Consider the following 20,493-nt stretch of genomic DNA (forward strand, 5'->3'; position numbering starts at 1 on the left):
GCAACTTTTCTGCTGCATGTGTCTCATTTTTCTTGTTCTCATTCTCTCCGTCTTGGAGTCCTGGCTTCATACCCCAGGCCACAACTTCTGATGTTCCTCCCCATCTTTCCCTGGCTCATCATTGTCCTTTGCTCACTCTGCCCTTGACTGTGTGCAGCCCCGTTCTGGGTGAGACTCCTTCTTCCAGGCAGGCAGACACAGTCTCCTGTGCAGATAAAACCCACTCTCATCACTACCAGAGGAGGGGGCTTTCTGCCCACCCAGCCCTTCCCTGTAATTCTGCAAAGGCAATTCTGTCCTGGGTAACTTGTGGCTTTCACGGGAAGCTAAGAAGATGTGCCTTGAAGATCCTTTCGTGTCTCTGCAGAGAGAAGTATTCTTTAATGGGCTCCCTGAGGAGCACAGAGTACTTGCAAGCCAGTGAGCAGGAATGAGAAAATTTCAAAGAGAATGGTCCATGGCTGCATTAAAAGTGATTTCTGTTCCTTTGGGGAGGTAGGTGCCACTCCAGATGAAGTGGGGTTGAAAACTCTGCTCTAAGATCCTGAAGCTGAAATACTTCTTCCTGGGGTAAATCTGAAAGTCCAAAGTCAAAGATGGGAAGGTTTATGAAACAGAACAAATAAAAAAGCAAAAACCATTTTCCTGAGAGATTTAATGGAAATTGTTTAAATAATAACTGAAAGAGAATACCAGGATCACAGAACATTAAAAAGAAAGTATCATTAGAAGGCCAAGCATCTGCAGGAGGCAAAGACTGCCATATCTCTTTGAAACACACAGAGGAAGAAGGATTTATAACCAGGGCTAGGTGGCCTTGGGTTGTGCCCGTTGGACAATTCTAGAGCAACCACGATGAGTACGTGGGTTCAGCCTGACCTCTTATTTCTAGGGAGACCTGTCATCCCTTTCTTTCCATCTTATCGTCTGTGCTTCCAAGTCGTTCTGAGAGAGAAAGAATTTGAGAAAGAAAAACAGATGGAAACATTGGCAACTGTCTAAATTTTCTAGGGTTCCCATAACAAATTACCACAAACTGGGTGGCTTAAAACAGTATACATTTATTCTTTCCCAGTTTTGGATACCAGAAGTCCAAAATCAAAGTGTCAGCAGGATGACACGGCCTCTGAAGGCTCTAGGGGAGAAGCATTCCTTTCCTCTTTCAGCTTGTGGGGGCTCCAGACATTCCTTGGCTTGTAGCAGCATCATTCTCATACCTGTTTTCATCTTTGCATGACCTTCTCCGTATGTTTTCTTCCCTTTTAAGGATACTTGACATAGCATTTGGGGCTTGCTATAACTTAACATTATCTCATCTTGTGATCCTTAACTTAATTACGCCTGCAAAGACCCTTTTTCCAAATCAGGCTACATTCACAGGTTGCAGAGGACGTGTCTTTTGGAGAACTACCATTCACCACAGCAGGCTGTGAGAAAATGCCCTCTATGATAACATCTAAAATGAAACCTGAGCTCTGTTTCTCGAATGGTGCAACTCAGAAGTTGACTCCGAGTACTATTGCTGGTCTGAGTTGTCTTCTGTCATTGATTCAAGGGTCACTTGCCCCCTTCCTCACAGCTGTTTAGCCACACTGGCCCTCTCTCAGGTCCCTGAATTCACCAAATCCCTTCCCACTTTGAAGTCTTTGCACTTTCCTCAAGGAAATCCCTGAACAGCACGCTTTTTGCACAGCTCACTTCTCACCCTGGAGTTCTCATCTCTAATGATTACCTCTTCCCAGACAGAACTTCCCTGACCACACTGTTATTATTATTGTTTTTAATCATAAGCAGTTTGTTTTCTTTAAAGCACTGACTCCAATTTTTCAATTATTTAGATGATCAGTCTCTCCCATGCCCAATAATTTGAAGTGCCAAGTGGACAAGGAACGAGTTTACCCTGTTTACCGGGCACATCTAACACCAGGCACAGTATCAGTTTCTCAAAAAATGACAGCCAAAAAGTAATGGACTTAAGGTAATGAGTGAATGAGCACATAATGTTTGTGACATCGTTTCCCTTCCCTGTTTGCACTTCTTTCATCTTTTCCTGGACTTGGCTTTTCCAAGTGACTGTCTAAAACCTTATTCCTATCTTCATCTAATCATTGTTAGGATGATACCTGATGGAAGCCCTCATGCTTGTGCATGAGGGCTAAATAGTTTACGGTTGTATCTCTCTTCTATTGTAATTGAGATTGAAACAACTAAGCAGGTATTTCTGTTGCACCAAGTATGTTGGCTGTAGTGTTTTGTCGTCACAACAGTTCTCTCCAAGGATGGGCATTAGGAATCAGAGGGAGAGGGGGTCATGGCCTCAAAGGCAAATGCCAAGCCTGTGAGGTATAGCAGTGAACGTGGTAAGCAGCCAGCTTCATGCTTCTAATTGGCTTCTGAATTTTCCCTGCTTAAATAACAGTACCCAAGGTAGCCTTAAGCTCTTATACATTTCTCCAGCTTTGGTGAATATTCCTTTATTAGAGCTTTCTTTATTGTCTTTATAGAAATGATATATTCTCATTGTAAAAATCCAAGCATTAAAAAAAGTATGAAGATGAGAATTTTTTAAAAATTCACCCAAACCCCATCACTGAGAAATATAATGGACATTAGATAAGCATGATTTTAGGCAATTCTCTAGTACCACATAGAGATATACCTTCCTTAATATATATACATAAGGAAGGTATATATACATAAGGTCTCTCTAGGTATATATATATATATAAGGAAGGGTGCATTATTAGGTAAATAGGCTGAGAAGTCATCTTCATAACAATAGATCGTACTTTACATAAAATTATATTTTTGATAAGAAGGTATGAAATTTGTCTTTTCATGGATTAAACAGAGGGAAATGAAATGGATTTGAAACAAGTATTTGCTGAATTTCAGGGCTTTTTTTAACGATAGAAATATGAGATTCCAGATGATCCAAAATCAAGAGAAAAATGTATTTAAAATGACATTTAAGATTACTTACCGTTCAGTCTATATTTTAAAAGAATCTATAATGCCCAGCAGTCCTTTTTACCCCAACAACTTCATTCTGGATTTCTTTATTTGGGCATATAGGGGCTGTATTCCTTAAAGTCTTATAAGATTAATTGCCTTAATTTTTTCATACACAATTAATATTTGTCAACTTCTTAGGTTGTTCTAAATCACATGTCTAAAGAATATACCCTTTTTCCAGACACTCACTGCTTGGGATTCTCATTATCCTCCAGTCTGTACTGCTATATATGCTTCCGTAAAACTATTACTTTGGAAATTTGCTTTTATTACTTTCCCATTTTGGATTTGTATTTTTTAGATACTAAGTCTTTCTCTTTCTTAATGATTTTTAATTGGTAGAGCATATTTTCAATTAACTCCTGACCATGAAGATAGGAAAGAAACATTTCGGAATCATTTCATATATAAAAGAGCCTTTATTTATTTAAAAGATAGTTTGGCTGAGGTTAGAACCTATTGTTCTAGGTTCTCAGTGGACTTTTTCACATAAAGGCACTATCTAAAGGCATTTCTTTTTGAGAAATTTTTTTGTATTATTATTATTTGGAAATTAGGTGGTTTTTCTTCATTTATTTCAATTGACGTTTAATTCATACATGGTGAAACATTCAGAGTTTTATAGTTTGGTGAGTTTTAACAATTGAGTATACCAATGCAATACTACCCAAAACAAGATACAGAATATGTATGTCCATCAGTCTCCAAATTCCTAGAGTCAACTCCTGCCCCACTCTGACTAGCTGTAGCCACTTTTCTGATTTCTAACACCACAGATGAATTTTGCCTGTTCTAGTACCTCATATAAGTGGAATTGTCCTGTATGTGCTCTTCTGCCTAGCTTCTTTTGCTCAGCATAAATTTGAGATTCATTCATGTGTTGCATATTTTAGAAGCACATTCCAGTTTGTTGCTGAGTAATATTTCATTGTATGACCATACAACAAGTTGTTTGCTAAATATCTATTGACAGATATTTGGATTGTTGCCAGTTCTGGAGTATTGTGAATTAAAACTGCTATGATCATTCTTGTAAAAGACTTGCACAAATGTTTTTAATTCTTTGAAGTAAATACCTAGGAATGAAATTGCTGTCATAAGGTAGGTATAGGGTTAACTTTATTAGAAATTTCCAAATAATTTTGTAATTTTACATTCCCACCAGCAATATGTGAGATTTCTAGTACCTCCATCCTTATCTTTGCCAACATAGGATTGTTGGTGTTTTAACTGTAGTCATTGTAGTAGGTATATAGTCCTATCCATTACAGTTTTAATTTGCATTTCCATGGTGATAAAAATTTTGAGCATCATTCTATGAGTTTACATACATCTTCATTTGTGAACTGTCTGTTTAAATATTTTGCCCGTTAAAAAACATTACATGTATGGTGTTTATATGCATGTTTTGATAAATTTTAAATTTTATAATAGATTTGCATGTACTTTATGGTAGTAAATGATAAAATACAGTAGCATCTACATATATTTTATGCATTCATGACATACCTAACTTTTTCTTAATTTTTTAGATGTTTCTAGGCTTCATAGTTTGTCACAGTTTTTCAAATTGTTACGAACCTCAAATATGTTTATTGAATAAAACATCCATATATAGGTGGTCCTGCATGGTTCAAACCAGTGTTATACAAGGATCAACTGTGCTAGATGTAACTTTATCTACTTTACATCATCTGCTACCCCTCCTGTATTCAGTTTCTTTCTTCCCAAAATTTGTTAGTATTTCTTTCCTCAGATGATGACTCTCAAATTCCATGCCTTTATTCAATATCAATTCATAATTTTAAATTTCTTTGCTTTTATTTAAATGTGGTCTTCGAAGGAGTTGGCAAATTGCATTTTTCAGGAGGATCACAACAATATCTCCTAGACTGCATGCTCTTCTACAGTGTTAATTTGTCATTCTCCCATTAAGAGCTGGCATCTAGGGCTTGCAATTATCTCAAGAGGTAGACTGGATTTAGTGATTTACTTGTAACCAAAAGAATTTGGCAGGGGAGAAACGGTGAAATCTTCAAGTCTAGTTCAGAAGAAGTAATGCCACTTTTGCTTTGATTTCTTGGATTGCCCACTCTCTGAATGTCCCCTCTCAGGATTGTCTCTCTCAGAATCTATTCACCATGCAGTGAGAAGCTGCATAGACAGGCCGTATGGAGATGCCCACTCAGCCTAGTCTTCAAGTTACCTCAGCCTCAGTCTTGTAGTAGACACATTAAGGAGGAAGTCCTCCAATAATTACAACCTCCAGCCATTTTACTATTTAACAGCAATTCTTCACTGCTAGCTCCAAATATATTGTGGATCAGAAAAAAAATTACCCCTTGCTGCTCCTGTCTAAATTTCTGACTCATAGAATCCAGAATATACTTCAATAAAAGTGTAATTGTTAAATGTCATCTTTTTTTTTGTCATAGCAGCCTCTATATTTTGTTTATTTTTAAACTTTTATTTTAGGTTCAGAAGTTACATGTGCAGGTTTGTTATACAGGTAAACCCATGTCATGGGGGTTTGATGTACAGATTATTTCCTCAACCAGATAGTAAGCCTAGTAGCCAATAGTTACTTTTTCTGCTCCTCTCCCTCTTCCCAACCTCCACCTTCTGATAGGCCCCAGTGTCTGTTGTTTCCCTTTTTGTGTCCGTGTGTTCTCATAATTTAGCTCCTACTTATGAGTGAGAGCATGTGGTATTTGTTTTTCTGTTCCTGCATTAGTTTGCTAAGGATAATGGCCTCCAGTTCCATCCAGGTTTCTGCAAAAAATATGATCTCATTATTTTTTTTATGGCTGCATGGCATCCCATGCTGTATATTTACCACATTTTCTTTATCCAGTCTTCCACTGATGGGCAATTAGGTTGATTCCATGTCTTTGCTATTGTGAATAGTGCTGCTGTGAGTATACACGTAGATGTGTCTTTATGACAGAATGACTTACATTCCTTTAAGTATATACCCAGTAATGGAATTGCTGAATCAAATGGTGGTTCTATTTTTAGCTCTTTGAGGAATTGCTACACTGATTTCCACAATGCTTGAACTAATTTACAGTCCCCCACCAAAGGTGTATAAGCATTCCCTTTTCTCTGAAACCTCACCAGCATCTGTTATTTTTTGACTTGTTAATAATAGCCATTCTGATTAGTGTGAGATGATAGCTCACTGTGGTTTTGAATTGCATTTCTCTAATGATCAGTGATGTCGAGCTTTCATTCATATGCTCATTAGTTGCATGTATGTCTTCTTTTGAAAAGTGTCTGTTTCTGTCCTTTGCCCACTTTTTAACGAGGTTGTTTTTATCTTATAAATTTGTTTAAGCCCCTTACAGATGTTGGATATTAGACCTTTGTCAGATGCATAGTTTGCAAATATTTTCTCCCATTCTGTATATTGTCTCTTTGTTGATAGATTCTTTTGCTGTTCAGAAGCTCTTCAGTTTAATTAGGTCCTGTTTGTCAATTTTTGCTTTTGTGTGATTGCTTGGAATCTTTGTCATGAAAGCTTTGCCAGTTCCTATGTCCATAATGGTATTGCATAGGCTGTCTTCTAGGGTTTTTATTGCTTTTGGTTTTTCATTTAAATTCTCTTTAGTTGATTTTTATATATGGTGTAAGGAAGGGGTTCAGTTTTAATTTTCTGCATATGGCTAGCTAGTTATCCTAACCCGATTTATTGACTAGGGAGTCCTTTCCCCATTGCTTGTTTTTGTCAGCTTGTCGAAGATCAGATGGTTGTATATGTACAGCCTTATTTCTGAGCTCTCTACTCTGTTCTGTTGGTCTATGTGTTTGTTGTTGTACCACTGCCATTCTGTTTTGATTACTGTAGCCTTGTAATATAGTTTGAAGTTGGGTAGCGGGATGACTCTTCCTTTGTTCTTTTTGCTTAGAATTACCTTGGGTATTCAGGCTCTTTTTTGGTTTCCTATGAATCTTAAAATAGGTTTTTCTAGTTCTGTGAAGGGTGTCATTGGTAGTTTGATAAGAATAGCACTGAATCTGTAAATTGCTTTGGGCAGTATGAACATTTTAATGATATTGATTCTTCCTATCCATGAGCATGGGATGCCTTTCCACTTGGTTGTGTAATCTCTGAGTTCTTTGATCAGCGTCTGTAATTTTGATTGCAGAGATCTTTCACCTCCTGATTAGCTTTATTCCTAAGCATTTTATTATTTTTGTGGCAATTGTGGATGGAATTGAGTTCCTGATTTGCTCTTGGCTTGGCTATTGTTAATGTATAGGAATGCTAGTGATATTTGTACATTTATTTTGTATCACAAAACTTTGCTGAAGTTCTTTTCAGCTTAAGGATTTTTTGGTCCAAGACTATGGGGTTTTCTAGATATAGAATCATGTCATCTGCAAACAAGAATATTTTGACTTCTTTTCTTCTTATTTGGTTCCCCTTTCTTTCTTTCTTTTTCCTGATTGCTCTGGCCAGGATTTCCAGTACTATGTTCAATAGGACTGGTGAGAGAGAGCGTCCTTTTCTTGTGCCGGTTTTCAAGGGGAATGCTTCCAGCTTTTGTCCATCCAATATGATGTTGACTGTGGGTTTGTCACAAATGGCTCTCATTATTTTGAGGTATGCTCTTTTAATACCTAGTTTGTAGAGACACTTAACATTAGGGGATGTTGAATTGTGTTGAAAGCCTTTTCTGCATCTATTGAGATGATCATGCAGTTTTTGCCTTTAGTTCTGTTTATATGATGAAACACATTTATTTATTTGCAATTTACATATGTTGAATGAATCTTGCATCCCAGGGGTAAAGCCTACTTGATCGTAGTGGATTAGGTTTTTGATATGTTTCTGGATTTTGTTTGTTAGTTTTTGTTGAAGATTTTTGCATCAATGTTCATCAAGGATATTGGCCTGAAGTTTTCTTTTTTTGTTGTGTCTGTGCCAGGTTTTGTTCACAGTATGATGCTGTGCTCATCGAATGAGTTGGGTAGGAGTCCCTCCTACTCAATTTTTTTGAATCATTTTAGTAGGAATGATGCCATCTCTTCTTTGTACGTCTGGTGGAATTCAGCTATGAATCCATCTGGTCCTGAGCTTTATTTGTTGGTAGGCTATTTATTACTAATTCAATTTCAGAGCTCATGATTGGTCTGTTCAGAAATTCAATTTGTTCCTGGTTCAGTCTTGGGAGGGTGTATGTGTCTAGGAAGTTATCCATTTGTTCTAGATTTTCTAGTTGGTGTGCATAGAGGTGTTTATAATAGTCTGGTAGTTATTTGTATTTCTGTAGGGTCAGTGGTAACAACTCCTTTGTCATTCCTAATTATGCATATTTGGATCTTCTCTCTTTTCTTCTTTACTAGTCTAGTTAGTGGTCTATCTATCTTTCAAATGTCTTTTTAAAAACGAGCTCCTGGATTTGTTGATTTTTGGAATGGTTTTCCATGTCTCAATCTCCTTTAGTTAAACTCTGATTTTGATTATTCATTGTCTTCTACTCACTTTGGGGTTGGTTTGCTTTTGCTTCTTTAGTTCTTCTAGTTGTTATGTGAGATCTTTCTAACTTTTTTATGTGGGCATTTAGTTCTAAAAATGTCCCTAACAGTACAGCCATAGCTGTGTCCCAGAGATTCTGCTATGTTTTATATTTGATCTTATTAGTTTCAAGGAACTTCTTGATTTACACCTTAATTTCATTATTTACCCAAAAGTAATTCAGCAGCATGTTGTTTAATCTCCATGCAAATTTATGTGTGAGTGATTTTCTTCATTTTGAATTCTATTTTATTGCACTGTGGTCTGAGAGTCTGGATGGTATAATTTCAGTTTTTAAAAATTTGCTGAGGATTATTTTATGTCTGAGTGTACGGTTAATTTTATAGTATGTGCCATGTGCAGTTGAGAAGAATGTATATTCTGTTGTTTTGGGATGGAGAGATCTGTAGATGGCTATCAGATCTATTTGATTCAGTGTTGAGTTAGGTCTTGAATATCTTTGCTCATGTTCTGTCTCAATTATCTGTCTTATACTATTAGTGTGGTGTTGAAGTCTCTTACTATTATTGTGTTGGAGTCTAAGTTAGTTTGTAGGTCTCTAAGAATTCGCTTCATAAATTTGGGTGCTCCTGTGTTGGATGCATACATATTTGGGGCACTTACATCTTAGTGTTGAATTGAACCTTTTACCATTATTTAATGCCCTTCTTTGTCTTTTTTGATCTTTGATAAAGTATGTTTTATTTGAAATTAGGATTATAATTCCTACTTTTTTTCTGTTTTCCATTTGGCTGGTAGATTTTTCTCCATCCCTGTATTCTGAGCCTAGGAGTGTCATTACAGGCAAGATAGGTCTCTTGAAGACAGCATACAATTGGGTCGTGCTTCCTTATCTACTTTGCCACTCTATGCCTTTTAATTGGAGCATTCAGCATGTTTACATTCAAGGTTAGTATTGATATGTGTCAATTTAATTCTTCCATCAGGTTGTTAGCTGTTTATTATGACAACTTGTTTATGTGGTTGCTTTATAGTGTTACTGGTGTGTGTACTTAAGTGTGTTTTTGTAGTGGTGGGTAATGGTCTTTCCTTTTCATATTTACTGCATCTTTCAGGAGCTCTTGCAAAGTAGGTGAGGTGATAGTGAATTTCCTCAGTCTTTGCTTGTCTGTAAAGGATCTTATTTCTCTTTCACTTATGAAGCTTAGTTTGACTGAATATGAAATTCTGGGTTGGAATTTCTTTTATTTAAGAATGTTAAATATAGGCGTCCAATCTCTTCTGGCTTATGGGGTTCTTCTGAGAGGTCTACTGTTAGTCTGATGGGCTTCCCTTTTTAGGTGACCTTTCCTTTCTTTCTATCTGCCTTTAACATTTTTTCTTTCATTTCAGCCTTGGAGAATCTTATGATTATATGTATTGGAGATGATGTTCTCATGAAATATTCTGCAGTGGTTCTATGCATTTTCTGAATTTGAATATTGGCCTCTCTAGCTAGTTTGTTCTAGAGAACTAGGAAGTTCTCATGAATGATGTTCTGAAATATGTTTTCCAAGTTGTTTTCATTCTCCTCATCTCTTTGAGGGATATCATTGAGTCATAGATTCAGTCTCTATATATAATCCCATATTTCTCAGAGGTTTTGTTGATTCCTTTTCATTCTTTCTTCTTTATTTTTGTCTGACTGTCTTATTTCAGAAAGCCAGTCTTCAAGCTCCAAGATTCTTTCTTCAGCTTGGTATCTACTTCTGTTAATACTTATGGTTGCATTATGAAATTCTTATAGTGTTTTTCAGCCCTATCAGGTCAGTTAAATTATTTTCTATACTGACTACATTCTCCTGAATCTTGATGATCTTTATTCCAATCCATATTCTTAATTCTATTTCTGTTATTTCAGCCATATCAGTCTAGTTAAGAACTAGTTTCCCTTACTGGAGAAGTAGCATGGTCATTTGGATAAAAGACTGGTTTTTTGAGTTGTCAGAGTTCTTGCACTGGTTCTTTCTCATCTTTGTGGCCTGATGTTTCTTCAGTGCTTCAAGTTTCTACCCTTTGGATTTTTTTTATTCTATTTGATGACCCTAGGGATTTGATTGTGGTATAAGGTAGGTTCAGTCAACTGGCTTCATTACTAGATTTTAGGGGGCCAAAGCTCAGCTCAGGACTCCGGGACTGTGTGCTCTAACTCTCAGGGACTGGTATCTGGCCTGGCTTTGATCTCTGGCTCCTCAAGTTTAGGAACCTGTAGTGCTGGAGGGGCCAAGGTGCTCCCAGACCACTGGTCACAACACTCCAATGGGTGGTGCCAGCCAAAATGCTTCATAGGGTGGTGGTAATGTGTCCTATCCTGGTTTCCATGTGCCAGCAGCAGGAGGAGCAGCAGCAGTGCACAGTGTACAAACTGGTCAGCTGCAGCAGGGTGCTACAGGTGCTGGGGTGCCAGTCTCCTTGTGGGCTTTCACAGCAGCAGTGGTGGCAGTATGGATCGAGGGTTGAGGGTCCCCACCAGAGACTGTGTGAACATTCTCATTGGTGGTGGTGTTAGCATAGGGGCAGTGCGCTGGTGAGTGCAGGACTGTGTGCACCCTCTGTTTATGTTCATGTTGGTGGCAGTGGCTGCTCAGGGCTGGGGGTGGGTCTGCTATTTTCCATGCCTAGTTTCATGCTGGTGACCCTGGTGCAGGGGTGAGATGCCGGAGGGATGGGGCTGGTAAGCTCTGTGCCTGCCAGTGCTTTCATGACAGTGGTGATGCAGCAGGGGGAGGGAGGAGCCATGATGTACTCACATCAGCAGTAGTGGCATGGCAGGGTGCACACACACATACATTCTAGAGGGGAAGGGAAGGCTTGGCCTGTCTGTACACACACATGATGGCAAAGCGATGTGGGTTGGCTGTGGATGAGTACCTGCCGGCAAGGCAGCATTGTGGAGGCTGCACTATGGGGAGGGCACAGGCAGGCTGGTACGTGTCCATGAGCACGGGGACGGTGCTCTGCTGGAACCTCTCTGCTGGAGCACTCTGCCAGTCAGGCACAGTCTGCCAGTGCAGGAGCTATGATGCAGCCCCCAGGAGGTAACCTGGGGCTGCACTGCAAGTAGGTGTAGCCAGACTTGGTTACTGGGAGAGGCCAGCAGACTCAGAGGTGCTCAGGCCTTACAGGCCCTGTCTCATGGGCAAGACTGCCTTGCCTTGCAGAATTCAGGTCTGACAGTTCCCCTAAGTCCAAAGTCTCTTATGGGAGCAAGTCGAGCCTAGGGGGATGGGCATGCCTGATCATGCTCCACTACAGATGCTTTGTCTCCAAATCCTCTGGGCTCTACCCTGGTTGCAGTTCTGTCCCTACTGCTTCCCTAAGCAGCTTTCCCTGCCAACTCAAGTGTCCATAGTGGTCACAGAGTCTCCTCCTGCCAGAATTCCAGAGTCCTACAGTGAAGGCACGTTATTCCTTGCCTGTTCAACTCATGCCATCCGCAGGAGTCATTGGGGGTCAAGAAGGAGTCCTGGTGCATGGTAGTCCCATGCAGGGTTCCAAGCTTCCTCACTCTTCAGCCCAGCATCTGTGTCTTCCCTACAACTACTTTCAATACCTTCCCTCTGAAGTTCTGCTAAGAGTGTGCCAGTCTTCTTGATGTCCCAGTTCCTCAGTAGGAGATGTTCCTCCTGGTTGCATCCAGTCAGCCATCATAGCAGGAATCCCTCAATGCCATCATTTTTGAAGTGGTTTATAATGTAGCAATTAATCAGTAGAACAAAAGGAGAAAAGACTATAGGTGTTCACTTTGCTATTTTGACCCAGGAGTCTCATAGATTCCTTCCAATCATGACTGTTCCTCTAAGCAAGATATTTTAGAAGTGGGAAGGCAGCAGATTTCCATGAAATGGGGAACATATTGAGAATATTTATCTGGTTTTAATTCTGATTCTAGTTTGCAGTTGAACTTGAGCAAGTCAGTTCATCCTTGGGACTCAATGTTTTCATCTAAAAATTTAGACAACTGGGTCATGTGTTGTGTATTTTCATTGCCTTTTATACGTACACCTTCACCCTTCTGTATCTAGCTCTATCTGGGAGGTTGAACTGTAAAAATAGCATCCAGAGGTCCCTTGACTTTCTGATTTCCAACTGAGTTTGGCCTATGGGCAGCCATGGCAGTAGATTGGAGAAAAGGAGGAGATTGACGTTGAATATCTATTTCCTCAGCTCTTTCTCTGGGTTACTGTTGAGCTGGCCATGTCCCTCAATTGAGTTAACAACTCCTCTCCAGTTGGTACTCTTTATATGACTCTCTCTTTCCAGGCAGGTAACCACATCCTCTCCTTACACCTTCAGGCTTAAGGGTGGTGACTGCCTCTCACTATTACTAACTCTGGGGTACTGCATTTATCCCTCATCATTTCCCTATATGCTTCCCATCTCTTTGCAATTAGTGCCTTTTAAAAACTCTCCTGGAAGTATCCTATTTTAGATATGCCATCTGTTTCCTGTAATGAACCTAACTGATACATTTCAGATCACCTCTAGTATTCCTACATTTAATATTGTATAATTCTATGAAGGAGCCTTTTACCAGGCTTTATTTTTTTTAATCAATGCAGAAACCAGTGTTGAAAAGTTTCAATAATCCTGGCAAGACATATAGAACACATTTTTGTTAGCCAGTGCCTACACATCTTGTAAGTACATCAATAGCCATCCATTTTCACCATTCACTTGATGATGATGATGATTTTTTTTTTTTTGAGACAGAGTCTCGCTGTGTCTCCCAGGCTGGAGTGCAGTGGTGCCATCTTGGCTCACTGCAAGCTCCGCCTCCCAGGTTCACGCTGTTCTCCTGCCTCAGCCTCCTGAGTAGCTGGGACTACAAGCACCTGCCACCACGCCCGGCTAATTTTTTTGTATTTTTAGTAGAGACAGGGGGTTTCACTGTGTTAGCCAGGATGGTCTTGATCTCCTGACCTCGTGATCCACCCTCCTCGGCCTCCCAATTATTTTTAAAAGAATCTAGAATTGGCTTTTTCTGTTGCTTCAACTAATGTTTAGTTTTTTGACAAAGAAAATTCACATAATGAACAAAGGTAGAAGTGATTGTATTAATGGCTGTCATTTTTGAAGAAAATGCCCTGTGAATGGTAGTGTGGCTGGAATGAATGACATGAACCATCTGTCCTTTCTCTGTCATCCATACAAAAAATTGTTTTGTTTGCTTTGAAACTGCAGTATATTTCCATTTGTAGTTCTGTCATCTTCTTAAAATCTCTGTTAAGAAAAATTGATCATTTATGCAAATGTGTAAATTCTCAGGACCATCATTTTTAAGATTTTCCTTATGTTGGGATTTTTAGTGTTTACTTGAAATAAATTAATAATATGTTAGGATATAGTAATATTTTTATGTAAATGTATAGTCAGATTGTAACAAAATATGGTCAAAATGTGGAATACATAGGATAGAATATAATTATCATGAAAGCAGTGTTCTCAATATTTGAGGCATCTGACAATTTACTTTCATGGTAAAGTACTGCTTATTCTCACTGAGATTAATTTCCTAAGGAAGCAGGTACTTAATCTAATAATTTACATAGCAAGGAATCTTCAATTGCCTTCAAAAATTAAATTGATAAAATAGCAATTAGAATGGAAAAATTTAAAAGTCATTTTCCAGGGTATGGAAGGTCAAATAGGAAATACTAAGCATGAGTATTATAAATTGTAAGGCTTTATTTAGTGTATTTATATCAAATATCTTATTTTATAAGTAGAAAATGAATTATATTAATCTTGCCATGGGTCACAAAAAAACCTTTAATAATTTTTTCAAAGTGGAAAAGTATACAAATTTCATCTGACACAATGCAATTAAACCAGTATTTTAATCATCCAGAGAATTTAAAGATGCTCTTCTTAATGAATGATGATACAATATAAAAAAGTCATAAAAATATTTAATACCTTTTAATGATAAAATTTGAATTAGATACAAAAATAAATGAACTTTTTTAACTCAAGAAAGTTAAAACTAATTACCAATTAAATTTAAGAAAAGAGAAAGAAAATAATAGTATAAAGAATATTAATAAATTAAAAACAAAAACTAAGAGTGGATATAATAAATGCATATAGCAGTTTATTATGGAAAATTGTGCAACAAAAATACTTAGAAATCTCAGTGATGGTTAAGCTAAGAGAAGATAAAACAGTAATAGACCATCTTGGGGATTTTAAAAAGAAATAAATACATCATCAAGCACAGCGTTTTAAAAGTTGATAGGAGGCTATTACAAATAAATCCCTATAGAAAATTTGAAAATCTAAATTAAAGTATTAATATTTTTTGAAAATACAAATTACTAAAATTTATTTTAGAAGTATAAATCCAGAGGAGAATAAAAATTATGAGGGGAATTTCAAATATTGTTAAGCACCCATAAAACTTTCTAGATATACACAATGTATAGGAGCACATACACATGCCACTCATACACAAAGCTGGCAATTATCCATGGAGATAACTCTGGTAGTATGATGGAAAGTTAACTTTAAGTTAGTTTTGCCCTAGAAAAAAACCTAGGCAATACCCTTCAGGACATAGGCATGGCCAAAGAATTTATGACTAAAACACCAAAAGCAACAGCAACAAAAGCCAAAATAGACAAATGGGATCTAATTAAACTAAAGAGCTTCTGCACAGAAAAAGAAAATATCATCAGAGTGAACCGGCAACTTACAGAATGGGAGAAAATTTTTGCAATCTACCCATCTGACAAAGGGCTAATATCCAGAATCTACAAAGAATTTAAACAAATTTACAAGAAAAAAACAACCCCATCAAAAAGTGGGCAAAGGGTATGAACAGACACTACTCAAAAGATGACATTTATGCAGCCAACAGACATATGAAAAAATGTTCATCATCACTCATCATCAGAGAAATGCAAATCAAAACCACAATGAGATACCATCTTACACCAGTTGGAATGGCGATAATTAAAAAGTCAGGAAACAACAGATGCTGGAAAGGATGTGGAGAAATAGGAAAGCTTTTACACTGTTGGTGGAAGTGTAAATTAATTCAACCATTGTGGAAGATAGTGTGGCAATTCCTCACGGATCTAGAACCAGAAATACCATTTGACCCAGCAATCCCATTACTGGGTATATACCCAAAGGATTATAAATCATGCTACTATAAAGACACATGCACACATATGTTTATTGTGACACTATTCACAATAGCAAAGACTTGGAACGACTCCAAATGTCCATCAATGCTAGACTGGATTAAGAAAATGTGGCACATATACACCATGGAATACTATGCAGCCATAAAAAAGGATGAGTTCATGTCCTTTGCAGGGACATGGATGAAGTTGGAAACCATCATTCTAAGCAAACTATCACGAGGACAGAAAACCAAACATCGCATGTTCTCACTCATAGTTGGGAGTTGAACAATGAGAACACATGGACACAGGGTGGGGAACATCACACACCGGGGCCTGTCATGGGGTGGGGGGCAGGGGAAGGGACAGCCTTAGGAGAAATACCTAATGTAAATGATGAGTTGATGGGTGCAGCACACCAACATGGCACATTTATACCCAAGTGACAAACGTGCACGTTGTGCACATGTACCCTAGAACTTAAAGTATAATAAAATAAAAAAAGTTAACTTTCAGTTTTGTATTGTGTGAATATTTCCAATGTATAAGTATTTCTATAAATAAACCTGTACAATAGGAGTTTCTCAAATTGGGGATCTTGGATCCCAGGGAATCCTTAGATGTATCCTTTGTGGATTTAATTAGTTGTTTATGATACTTCTTTTAATGCATTTATTAATTTTTTTGAATAGGGGCAATTTTCACATCATTTAAATTGTTAAAGTTCATATAACAGTGAATAATGGAAAAGTGTTTATCTGCACATTTTGCCCCATTTTAACATGTATTCCCAATGGCTATAATTTTTATTTTAGAGTTTTATTATGTACATGCAAATTACTACCAATAGAGATTCTTATTCTTTCCTTCCTTTTTATACACATATTCCATGCATTGTATTCCACCTGGCTTTCTTCATGAAATTAATCTGGAAACATTTTCCATATTAGTACATAGAGAATGCCGTCTTTCTTTTACAAAGCTGAATAGTGTGGTAATGCATGATGATATAATAATTTTAAGAGTAGTGCCCAGTATAGAAACATCTGGATTTTTTCCATTCATTTGTTATTTCAAACAATGCTGCAAAATGTAATCTTACACGTATACATGTCAATAATTTTGAGTGTCTGAGTTTCACTCCCACCGGTGGAATTTGGAGACCAAAGGATATTTACAATTTAAAATTTAATGACTAGTAAAATTGTTCTCCATGGAGATTTTTAGCAATTAACACTTTTACCAACAATATATGAAAGTGTTTCCTCACAGTGGAAAGAGGCGCTCAGATTGCAGCAAGTTGGTTGGACAGAGGAAACAAATATTGGAGCCAAGGACTACTGCATTGACCGATGTTTGCAGGGGAGTATACTGAGGAGGAGGTGACCAAGAGAGGACCTCCAGAAAACTACATAGTGATCCTTTTGAGTCTTTGGTCAAATGCTTAGCTGTGTGCAATAAGAGACTCTCCAAGACATGACAGAATGATGATATTCAAGGGCTGTGAGATGCATAGATATTCCGAAGTCCACATAATGGTGGAAAATATTGGAGTTTTGACCAGTCAAAGTAGTGACATTGCACTGAACACCTGGGCATTAAGTTGAGAAACAAAAATATTACTCCTAGGAGTAATGCTAATTAAGCCCTATCGTAAAATCTATTCTAGACACAGCATAATGGAGTCCCAAAATAATTCTTGATAAGACGAAAGACCACAAAATCCAGACTTTTAACAATGTTGTATCAGCAAAGTTTAGAATTAAGCTAAATAATATATTAGACCTATGAAGAGACAGGAACAGGCATCCCATAACCAGAAGAAAAATGTTAATAGAAAAAGAAGAAAGCTGACATAGATGTTGCATCAACATAATGGCCACTACAGAAAAAAAAACAGTGGCCTAAAGACTGACCCAAATGCACTTTCAACAATAAACAGATCATCCAGACATTGAAACAGTGGATTTGAACTATACTTAAGACCAAATGGATCTCGTACATGTAAAAGTTATTCCACCCAATAACAGCAGAATACATATTCTTCTCAAGCGCACATCAACATTCTCTAGGATAGATTATGTTGGGCCACAAAAGAAGTCCTAACCAAGTTAAGACCATTGAAATCATATCAAGTAGAGTTTTTGACCACAATGGTATAAAACTAGAAATCAGTAACAGGAAGGAATTCAGAAAAGTTACAAATAAAAATTAGACAACCAATGGGCCAAATAATAAAAAGAGAAATTTAAAAATATCTTGAGACAAATGAAAATGGAAACACAATAGACCAAAACTTATGGAATGGGGCAAAAACAGTTCTAAAAGGGAAGTTGATGGTAATAAATGCCTACCTCAATAAAGAAGAAAGATCTCAAATAAACAACCTAATATTACACCTAGAGAAATTAGCAAAAAAGAAACTAAGCCCCAAAATAGTAGAAGGAAGGAAATCATGAAGATCAGAGCAGAAATACATAAAATAGAGATGAGAAAAACAATCAAAAGTTAAGAGTTGGCTTTTTGAAAAGATAAAATGGACAAATATTTAGCTAGACTAAGAAATGAAAAAGGAGACATTACAACTGATACACCACAGAAATGCAAAGAAGCATAAGAAACTACTATGAACAATTACACCCCACAAAATTGGATAACCTAGAAGAAATGGACAAATCTATAGAAATATACAATCTACCATTACTGAATCATGATGAAATATAATCTGAACTGGCTAATAATAAGTAAAAAGATTTAATGAGTAATAAAAAGTCATTCATCAAAGAAAAGCCCAGGAACTGATAGTTTCACTAATTCTATCAATTTTTATTCTTTTTCTTTTCTTTTTTTTCACATGAGGTCTTGCTCTGTTGCCCAGGCTAAAGTGCTGTGGCATGATTTCAGCTTACTGCAACCTCTGCCTCCCAGGCTCAAGTGATTCCCCTGCCTCAGTCTACCAAGAAGCTGGAACTACAGGTGCACAGCACCAGACCTGGTTATTATTACTATTTTTTGAGATGGGATCTCACTATGTTGCCCAGGCTACTCTCAAACTCTTGGCCTCAAGTGATCCTCTTGTCTCAGCGTCCCAAAGTGCTGAGATTATAGTCATGAAACACAGTGCCTGGCCTACCAAATGTTTAAAGAATAATTAATGCCAATACTTTTCAAACTCTCCCAAAAAACTGAAGAGGAAGGAACACTTCCAAACTCATCTTAGGAGACAAGCATTACCCTGATACTGAAACAAGAAAATTTCCCCCTAACCCCCTCGGAGGGTGTGAGATGGGGGTGTGGCTCGTTTCTTCAGTGCCCCACTGCTCAAACACCTAGGAGTACACACAGATGGGCAGGCTGTGGGGCTCCAACCCCACGGCAGTGTCCAGGGGTGAATGTTATAGCTCCTGAAGCCCCAGTGGGTGTGTATTACAGGATACTCTTTTAGTTTGCCATCTATAGGTGGCTTGTGTTAGTCAGCTCAATTAGACTTCCTACCTTCTTGCAAGGACAGAGGGCTTTCTGTATCCCGGGGTTTCTTGCCTTGGTGTACTGGAAGAATCAGATCACAGGTGGGCTTGGAGAATGAGTGCAAGGTTTTATTGAGTGGAAGTAGCTCTCAGCAGATGGGAGAACCAGAAGGGAGATGTTTTTCCCTTGGAGTTTGGCAGCGGGCCTGACTCTTCCTCGACGACTCCAGCCAAACTCCACGTCATTCCACCAGTTGATGGCCTGCCAGCCTGCCAGTGCCCATTGGTATGCTCTTCTTCTGGCCTGCTCTCAATGACCAGCCACTTGTATCTTCTTCTTCATGACGTCTAGCCACTTGTGTATCTGCCTGCTATGGTCTCCGGGGGTTTACAGGCACAGGTTGGGGGAATGGTGGGCCAGGGAGGTCTTGGAAACTGCAACATTTGGGCAAGAAGGCAGGAGTGCCTGTCCTCACCTAGGTCCATGGGGGTGGAGCCCTAGCGAGGGACCACACACCCTCCCTCTACTCAGCACTTCTCTTCCCTCTTTCCATATCATTTAAAGGGGCCATGCTCTTGCCTTCCCAGCACTCCCATATCAGTACTAAAAACAGAAAATGAAGCTATAAGAACAGAAAATTATTGGGCAAAATTCCTAATTAACATAGATATAAAAATTATCTACAAAATATTAGGAAAGTGAATTCAACAGTGTATTGAAAGGATAATACACTATTACCAAGTGGGATTTATTCTAAGATTCGAAATGCTTTAATATACAAAAATTTATCAAGGTGCTACACCACATTACAGAATGGACAAGAACCATATGATTATTTCAATAAATACAAAAATAGCATTTGACAAAATTCAACACCACTTCATTATACAAACTCTCAACAAATTTACTTTAGAAGAAATATTTCTCAACACAATAAAGGCCATATATGACAAACCCAAAACTAATATCATACTCAGTGGTGAAAAGTTGAAAGCTTTTCCTCTAAGATTAGGAACAAGAGAGAATGGCTACTATCACCACTTCTCTTCAATATATTACTGGAAGTCCTAGCCAGAAAAATTAGGGGAGAGAAATAAGTAGAAGAGAAGGCATCCAAATTGGAAAGGAAGAAATTAAATTGCCTCCATTTTTAGATAACATAATTTTATATATTAAAAACCCTGAAGACTCCCCGAAAACTTTTAGAACAAGTAAGTGGATTTAATAAAGTTGCAAGACACAAAATCAACATACAAAAATTAGTGACATTTCTATACACTAACAACAAACTATCCAAAATGGAAATCAAGAACACAATCTCATTTACAATAGTATCAAAATAAAAAAAATAAATTTAAC

At 37.8% G+C, this 20,493-nt stretch overlaps 1 long non-coding RNA gene across 1 annotated transcript in view; it reads left to right on the forward strand.

Annotated features, from left to right (window-relative positions):
• LOC112134320 (uncharacterized) overlaps window positions 1-20,493 on the forward strand; it is a 427,542-nt gene that overhangs the window by 214,850 nt on the left and 192,199 nt on the right. The window lies entirely within an intron of this gene.

The sequence above is a fragment of the Pongo abelii genome, chromosome 6 (genome assembly GCF_028885655.2).
Source record: "Pongo abelii isolate AG06213 chromosome 6, NHGRI_mPonAbe1-v2.0_pri, whole genome shotgun sequence".
Taxonomy (NCBI): domain Eukaryota; kingdom Metazoa; phylum Chordata; class Mammalia; order Primates; family Hominidae; genus Pongo; species Pongo abelii.